Source organism: Oryza glaberrima, chromosome 11 (assembly GCF_000147395.1).
Source record: "Oryza glaberrima chromosome 11, OglaRS2, whole genome shotgun sequence".
Lineage (NCBI taxonomy): Eukaryota > Viridiplantae > Streptophyta > Magnoliopsida > Poales > Poaceae > Oryza > Oryza glaberrima.
Window position 1 is genome coordinate 17,019,282 of NC_068336.1, and position 10,026 is coordinate 17,029,307.

Below are 10,026 nucleotides of genomic sequence, written 5' to 3' on the forward strand. Positions count from 1 at the left end.
CATAGCTTTATGAAACTATCAAAGAAATCTGCACCAAGCGGCGCTTTTGTGTAACATGCTATGGTCTCAACGCCCTTACGAGGTAGTGATGAGTTTCACGCGCTCTAAGCCCGGCCCGCGCGCAGTTAGGAGGATTGACCGCTATCTGAGCGGTACCACCCATCCTACCCTACTACCTATAGGGGGCCGTCCGTCCTACAGCCGCCCGAAAAGGAACTGCAGTAATCTTGAATAGGAATCCTACAGCGATAAAAAGAATCCCCATAAAATACCACTAGATTGAGCACCAGTGCAATCAATCTTTGCATCAACCACAATACTGAAACTCATGACAGTGTATCCCAAATCTTGTATAAGCGAGGGAAGTGCAAATAACATCTAAAATTAATTCCTAGCCATATGATTCCCATCTTTGAGCTCATCACAGAAGCAAAGTTCAGAGATAGTACCATGTTGCAGGATCTGAAGATTGAGAACTCCATGGTTGACCACCAGGGCTTTGGCCGGCGCTGCCGTTGAAGAAGCAGCTGCCGTCGGTGAAGGAGCTTGGTGGTGGACTAGCCGCGCCATATCCCGAACTCCGGTGCTCTGGCACACGTGCCGCCAACTCTGAACTGCTCTGCTCCGGCACCATCGACTCCGCCCGAGCTCCTCCCTGGGCCTTCCGCATCGGCGCCGCCGCACCCTTTCGAGATTGCGATGCAGCTGGCTTGCGCATCCGAGCCGCATCCAACTTCAGCATATCTTGCGCCGCCGCCGCCGCCGCCTCCTTCTGTGTCTGCCGCGACATGGTGGCTAGATCAAAATAGGGTTGGATGGGGAACGCAGGGCTGGGCTATTTCAACGCGCGCGAGAGAGATTTTGGCGGGCGAGGAAGGCACGAACCTGCTCCGCGCGCAAGAGAGCTGATCTCCGCGCAGCTGATCCCGTGCCTCCGTCGCCTCCCCGCATCGCGTCGTACAACGGGCTTCATCGCCGTCGCGTCGCCTGGGAGCACGCGCTGGCCTCGTCGACGAACAAGACGACGGATGGGCCGAAGCGAGCGCCGTGGGGGGGGGGGGGGTTCGCAAAAAAACAGTGCATGGCGACGGGTCTCGCCGACCCGTTGTACTTGTCCTTACGTAATCTACGTCTTGCCCGTCTTCTTCGACATCTCGCTCACAAAAGAGAGGTAAATAATAAAAAGGGAAATGTACGGGCGTACTGCAGTAACTACTTTCATCAATGAATTCAGAAACAAAATCCTACAAGAAAAATTTCTTGTAATTAATAAGGTTGGATACGAATATTTTGCATATGCTGTGATTATTATATGGAACACAGAAATTGGCAGAGTATGTACATGTGGATGCAAATCCACTGTGAAGTACTCAAAAAGAAACCTAATCTAGTTAGTTGAGGTAACAATAAATTAAAAAAACATAAAAAATACTAACTATTTCCTTTAGATTGACAATACTTTAAACAAGGGTGCAATCAATATTTAACTATGAATAATTTCTAAATATTTATCTTACAAATATAGAGACGATATATACAGGTTTGTCTTAAAAAGTACTTCAATAAAATAATAATTTTGTTGAGATTTTTATATCGTGTTTTCCTCCAACCGTCAAGTATTATCAATCTAGTAGATCAACAGCTAGCAGCAACAAACTAGATAAATAGGTTGTGTAGATCTTTTTTTATTTTCCATAAGATTGCTTACATGGGAGGGGCTGAAGGCTTAGATTAAGCAAAACAGGAGATTAGTAGTTCTTCTAGATTGTACTACTCCGTAGGTTGCTATGCCATAGTGCCAGACCGCGCGACACGGCTTACGTGGCAGAACTAGCTTGCAGTGCGGGGTGGGCCCACCACCAATACTGGTTGCAATGGTCCAACTCCTTGTTTTTCCACTTTAGTACAAAAGATGCATAAAAGATGCATGTGTGTTGCAACGGATGAAATCTATTTTAATCTTATTATTGTTATAACAAATATATCTGTGCGCTGTAACGGGAATAAGTAAAATTATACTAATTACTATATGATTAGATATAGTTTTTATAATATCAGCTATTTAAGAAAAATATATTCTTCAAATATACCTAGTAATCTTATGTGCAATTCATAATAATAATAATAATAATAATAATAATAATAATAATAATAATAATAATAATAATATAAAAAAGTCTTCACCCTAAAAAGTGGAAGAAAAATCATAAGATGAAACCAAGAATTGAGGACAATCTCATAACGGAAAACGAATAGGAGTGGAGTATTATTGTTTTTAGGGTAACTGGAGTCTAGTTTAATTTTTCATTATGAGGATGATATACAAAAATCGTGCATAACGTTTAACAAAAGTACTTTGGTTTTTAGTAGTGTGTGATCTTCAACTGCTCTTTGTTAGACAAAACCAGGCATGGTCGGGACGGTTACTTCAATCCTGAGACCAGTCATTAAAACAAAGAGTTATCAAGGTCCAAGAATAAAAAAGACGTTTTCTCAAATATTTTATTTAGTGGGATATAGGATTAGAAATATTAATATTAACGTTAACAGAAAGTCGAGTCAATCTCCTGTTAGTCATTAATTTCTCTATCGAACAACTGTGTTCTCCTTGAAAGCCAGGCATTATTTTGTGCATTAAAATATTTCCTGTTAATTATCCGTCTTGCACCCTCGCTGATTAGTTTTTTTTTTACAGAACCTCGCTAATTAGTTGCTCTGGACGGAAACGGATTCGATTTACATGGCGGGGTTGTTTGATGCGGGAAACGCTTTGTAGACAATATCAGTACGAATAGAAAGTAGACGACGTATGAAAACTTGTGACAAAAATATCTTAAACTTTTATAATAGATAAAGATATATAAAGATTTGTTTACAACTTGCAGTTTGTTCGCTCAAAATTATAAATTGCAATATTTGAATGCGGGAGAAGGATTATATTGGCAATATAGTTGGGTTCGGTGCGCAAATATGTTGCAGCAAGTTTTTACTACTCCCATAAGGTAGTGCAAGTACTATCCAGATAATTTGCTGAGAAGTGTTGCATTGTGTGAGTTGTGATGTGATGTCCAGTTCGCTAGGTGTAATTTGGTTGGTTTAGTACTCCCTCCCTCTGATTAAATTATAAGATCTATGAATTTTTATACGATCTTCAGTAACAAACTTTAATTGTTAATTTATTTAATATTATGTTACCAATGGATACAAAATTATTATGACATAAAACTACTTTGAAATATAAATTTAGAAATAAAACATGTATAGTACCTCCCTTATATATCGTTAGAATGACTAGTCGCCTACCTGTGCGTTGCACGGGTTATTATTATCTCATTATAAATATCTAATTTTTTAATGGAGTAAACATGCTGATTTTTTTCATATTATATCTACTTAGGCCAAAAGAATTGTAGTAGTTATTAATTTCCAATTTTGAATTAAATTAGTATAAACAGTAAATTAATATTTCATGATATTTCCAACTGTTATTTCGTATTCAGAAAAATAATGTAGATCAATCTACATTCTCAGCTCCAAAATTATGATTAATAGCTTGGTCAGATCGGTCACAGAATCATAACTTCAATAATGTCACATAAAAACTGCAAGTTTGATAAAATAATTATCTGGAGCACAGATGTGACGATCATAGATGAAAGTGCAAGCAAGCGTTTTGATCCCTTCTTTCTATAAAGTAAGACTCAAATCTCGTGCTTCCACGTCATCATCAAATTGTGAACCGTTGGATGAATTCATTAGATCACTTCGCAGACGTTGGATGGAATGCAACATAGAGCCCAACCCATTAGTCATCGGGTGAGTCTCTCCGCCTCCTCAGTACCAAATGTAGCCCACATGAACACATTGGCCCATCTCCACACACATCTACATGTATCCAGCCCGTCAATCCGTATAAAAGAACTTTATGGCTGAACGTCCCTTCAGTTAACATGTGCTATCTAAATTATCTACAAATTTTGGATAGGGCTGCTAAAAAGAATTTCTCCAAGAAAGCTATTTGTTTCTTCGAGATTGTATCTCCTATCTAACAAATTGATATTAACCAAGCCCCGCAGCAACGCGCGGGGCATCCTCTAGTTTCTATGCAAATGTTAACAAGTCCCACAGCAACGCGCGGGGCATCCTCTAGTTTCTATGCAAGCAAACGTTCTGATTTCTGGATAAACACATCTCAACATCTGAATTAGAAACTAATCTTAGATTAGAGGCATTGCCGGCGCCGGCGCTTTTTGCTGGTTCGTGAACTGCGTGCAATTCTCCATATCGATCACATGCGAACCCGGCCGGCCGGTCAGATCGATCGCCGGTGTGCTGGCCCTCGGTCGCCACGATACTCGGCGACTGATCTAGTGCGGAGTCATATGAACATCTTCTGAGATGATACATCATAAACAATGGAAGCCTTTTCCTGACGTCCGTTGCGGATCGGACATAATCATTTGCATTTGCATCTGCTGTGATCGTTACGTATACGTGCATAGCTATTTATTATGGAGTTTGAAATTGCGTAAAACATATGTGCAGGCCCGGACTCAATGTTAGTTGGGCTTTTATGAGTCCATGTATGGTTATAATATTAATCTACGATCACGATAGCTTGATAAATCTAATCAATGGTCAGATCTTTCTGGTTAACGTGAGAGCTCCTAAAAAGTGTCCGATTAGTATAGATATAGAATATAGATATAGATAGATATAGATATAGATAGATAGATTATTAGAATGATTTATGATGAGTTGTATCTTGTACGCACATGCTGTTGTTGTTTGACTGTCTGTGGCTTTTGGTGTTGATCAATATGCGGTTCTCACCGGGAACACATCACACATTTCTACCGATTAATATTTTTTTGTCAGAAGGCAACACCATACTCACAGCCTCATAAATAATGACACATACACCCCAAATAACCACTGATCCTACTCTGCTCTGCGTTTGGCAATGGCGCGGCTGGCCGCTCTCGATCGCCTGAATTGCTCACTGTGTGGCACGGCACGGGGAGTACATTTCGAGGGCGAGACGGGCGAATATTTTTAATCGCACTCGTGCTGCAATTAACGGCTCCAACAACATGTGGTGGAGAAACCATCTTTCGTCGGTCGGGCTATTTCCACAATAGTCCTGGTTACAATAAAAACCGGGACTAAAGATGATCTTTAGTCCCGGTTAAAAAGGGTAATGAGCATATTTGATCTTTAGTCCTGGTTCAAATGCTGTCAGGGCTTGTCAGGCTCCCCCGGGATCTTTCTTTAGTACCGGTTGGTAACACCAACCGGGACTAAAGTCCCACCCCTTTATATATGTCTTCTTCCTCCTCTAGCTCGAGCAAGTTTCAAAATTTCTTAAAAAAAGAGGGGAGGTCATGCCAAAATTTATAGTGAATTTACTTTCGTGATTATATACAAATCGGAGGTGCCTAAAAGGTTAGCAACTTCATCCTCCAATGTTTTTTTGGTCATATTACATTTGGAGCTATGTTTTGCACACCTTTTTGTCTCCAAAATTTTGTTGTAAGTTGATGAGAGAGAAAATTTGTGTGGGAAAAGAAAGAATATATAGAAATTTTGTTTATTTGCTAAATAAGGTTTTATAAAATAGTTGAGTAGAAAAATATAGTGAAAGTTAATCTTAAATAAAAGAAAACAAACTAAATTGAAAATTAAAAGAATTTAAAACTTCAAAAATAATAAATAAGAATTATTTGGTGGAATATTTTATAATTTTTGTATGAATAATGATATGTCATTATTGTATGACTGTTGAAAGAGATTGTGATTATTTTATCATTATTGTATGACTGTCATTATTGTACGAATGATTATTTGTGTACGGTTTTTTTTCATTTCATGTAGATGGATCAGCAATGGATGTACGCTGACCGGCGGTCCAAAGAGTTTATTGACGGCGTGCATTATTATTTGAGAGTGGCCGAAGCTAACAAGCAGAAGGGTTTTATTTGTTGTCCATGCAATAAGTGTAAAAATCAGAAGGAGTATTCTGCATCCAGGACTATTCATTTCCACTTGCTTGAGTCGGGGTTCATGCCAAGCTATAATTGTTGGACATCCCACGGAGAGCAAGAGGTTGAAATGGAAGGAGATGAAGTGGAAGACGACAATATTCCAGACTTTGCTCAGTACGCTGGATTTGAAGGAAATCAAACGGGCGAGGAGGACAAAGATGCTGATTATAACGACGTTGTGGATTATCTTGGTCAGATGTTGCAGGATGCCAAGGAGGACTGCGAAAGTGAAAAGGGGGCCCATAAATTGGACAAAATGTTAGAGGATCACAGAACGTCGTTGTACCCAGGTTGTGAGCAGGGGCACAAAAAGTTGGATACCACACTGGAGTTCTTGCAATGGAAGGCGAAAAATGGTGTTAGTGACAAGACATTTGGCGATTTATTGAAACTCGTCAAGAACATTCTTCCGGAGGGAAACAAATTGCCCGAGACAACGTACGAGGCTAAGAAGATAGTCTGCCCTCTAGGACTGGAAGTTCAGAAGATTCACGCATGTCCGAAAGAAGATTCACGCATGTCCGAATGATTGTATCCTATATCGCGGTGAGGAGTACGAGAACCTAGAAGCATGCCCTGTTTGTAAAGCACTACGATACAAGATTAGACGAGATGATCCAAGTGAGGTTGACGGGCAGCTAACGAAGAAGAGAATTCCTGCTAAGGTGATGTGGTATTTCCCTATAATACCACGGCTAAGGCGTTTGTTCAGGAACAAGGGGAATGCTAGAATGATGTGTTGGCACGCTGAAGAACGTCAACAGGACGGGATGCTGAGACACCCCGCAGATGGTTCGTAGTGGCGAAACATTGACAGAAAATTTAAAGACTTTGGAAAGGACGCACGAAACATACGGTTTGGTTTAAGTACGGATGGCATGAATCCTTTTGGAGAGATGAGCGGCGGCCATAGCACTTGGCCCGTTACGATGTGTATCTACAACCTTCCCCCTTGGCTATGCATGAAGAGGAAGTACATAATGATGCCGATTATTATTCAAGGCCCCAAGCAACCTGGTAACGACATCGATGTGTTCCTAAGACCACTGGTCGAAGATCTTAAACTGTTGTGGAAGAAGGAAGGTGTCCCCGTGTGGGACGAGGACAAACAGGAGGAGTTTAACCTACGAGCGCTGCTGTTCGTAACCATCAACGATTGGCCTGCTCTTAGCAACCTATCCGGGCAGTCAAACAAGGGGTACAAGGCTTGCACTCACCGTATGGATGAAACAGAAAATACGTATCTTAAGCACTGTAGGAAGGTTGTGTACATGGGTCATCGTCGATTTCTTGCTGCAAACCACCCAGTATGGAAGAAAGGCAAGCACTTTGAACATAAGGCGGACCACCGTACGAAGCCTAAACATTACAGCGGGAAAACAGTGTTTGCTATGGTGAAAGATCTTAAAGTAGTGTTTGGAAAGGGGCCTGGCAGCCAGCATATAGAGTGCGAAGATGGTCACGCGGCGATGTGGAAAAAAAACTCCATATTTTGGGAGTTACCCTATTGGGAATTCTTGGACGTCCGCCACGCAATTGACGTGATGCACCTCACTAAGAACCTTTGCGTAAACCTTCTTGGCTTCCTAGGTGTATATGGAAAGTCGAAAGATACACTGAAAGCACGTAATGATCTGAAGCATATGGAACAACGCGGCGACCTTCACTCGGAACCAAAGGAGAAAGGCAGCCATTACTTGAGTCCAGCCAGCTACACTCTTAGCAAGGCAGAGAAGGAAAGTATGTTTCAATGCTTGGAGAGCATAAAGGTACCATCCGGATACTCCACGAATATAAAGCGAATAATAAGCATCAAGGTACCATCTCATGACTGTCACGTGTTGATGACACAGCTACTACCAGTTATAATAAGGGGTATCCTCTCAGACAATGTCCGGGCAACAATAACAAAGCTATGTTCTTTCATGAACGCAATTTCGCAGAAGGTCATCGATCCGGATAGGTTAGAAGCCCTTCAGAATGATGTGGTGCAATGTCTTGTCAGCTTTGAGTTGATATTTCCACCTTCATTTTTCAATATAATGACGCATCTGCTTTGTCACCTAGTGAAAGAGATCGGTATTCTCGGGCCTGTGTTCCTACACAACATGTTTCCTTTCGAGAGGTACATGGGCGTTCTGAAGAAGTATGTTCGTAACTATGCTCGTCCAGAGGCAAGCATCGCCAAGGGCTATGGAACAGAGGAGGTCATTGAATTCTGCGTACAATTTATTGAAGACCTTCGCCCAATCGGGGTACTTGAATCACGCCATGAAAGGAGACTACGGGGAAAGGGGACTCTCGAAAGGAAAGCAATAATGATGGTAGACAACAATTTATTCCGTAAAGCCCATTTCACGGTTTTACAACAATCTTCATTGGTGGCTCCTTACATCGAGGAGCACTTGGCTCTAGTTCGCGCCAGAAACATCGGTAAGTCCGATGCATGGATTACACGGCATCACATTGATACTTTCACCGCATGGCTGCGATAACATCTCATGGGTAACGAGACGATTAACCAGCAACTGGCCTTCCTAGCGAGGGGTCCATCTGGCTCAATCGCGACATTCCAGGGATATGAGATCAATGGGTACACATTCTACACAAGAGCCCAAGACATGAAGAGCACGAACCAGAACAGTGTTGTTCGTATCGACGCCATGGGACACGATGGTACAACTGGCACGTATTACGGTGCCATCGAGGAGATATGGGAACTTGACTATGGACCTCTCAAGGTCCCTCTGTTCCGGTGCCAATGGATTAGGTTGACTGGTGGAGGCGTAACGATTGATGACAGTGGGATGACAACGGTTGACCTTAACAAGGCTGGATACTCGGACGAACCTTTTGTCCTTGCCAATGATGTAACGCAAGTTTTTTACGTGAAGGACATGTCTAGCAAAGGAAAGAAGGGCAAAGGGCCTGACGAGCCGAAGCGCCACGTGGTTCTCCCAGGCAAAAGAAAAATCGTCGGAGTAGAGGACAAGACTGACGAGGATTACAATCAGTTTGATGGGCAACCCCCTTTCACGGTGACGATTGACCCAAGAATCTTCCTATCAAATGAAGACACCCCTTACTCACGTAGCGATCACAAAGAAGGAACAATAGTGAGGAGAAAGTACGTGCGGACAACCGTCACCGCCGATGTATTGCCGTAATTCTTGTAAACTATTTTGGATGTATTGAATATGCTAGTTATATATGATTATTAACAAATTTATATCATGCATATGCTAGGTATATATAATTATTAGAATTTTTAAAATTTTTAAATCATGCACGTGGGATTTACATATGTTAATTAGAATTTTTAACAATTTAATATCATGCATATGCTAATTATATATGATTATTAGAAGTTTTAGTAATTTTAAATCATGCATGTGGTATTTACATAGGTTAATTATAATTTTTAACAATTTAATATCATGCATATGCTAATTATATATGATTATTAGAATTTTTAACAATTTTAAATCATTCATGTGGGGTTTACATAGGTTAATTAGAATTTTAGTGCATTATTTACTATTTTAGAAACACATATGCAACGAAATTCAATATTAAGTGCCATTATCTTTAGTCCCGGTTCTTAACCCTAACTGGGTTTAAAAAGAATTTGGAAATAGCGGGAAAATATCTTTAGTCCTGGTTGGTGAGAACAACCGGGAGTAAAGATATCCCGGTTGTTCTCACCAACCGGGACTAAAGATCTAGGGGTATATATACTCCCGATGCGCCCTCGTCTTCTCCACCAACACTTAGAAGTTTTTCCTCCGATCTCGGCTTCTCCTTCGCCGCCACTGCCGCCGACGCCACCGTCGTCTCTCGCCATCGTCCTCGCCGCCTCCGCCGCCGACGCCGCCGCCGCATCTCTTGGGTGAGAGCCGCCGCTGCCCCTCTTTCTCTCTCTCTCGATCTCGATCTCTCTCTCTCTCCAAACCGCCGCCGCCTAGCTCTCGTTGCCGACGCC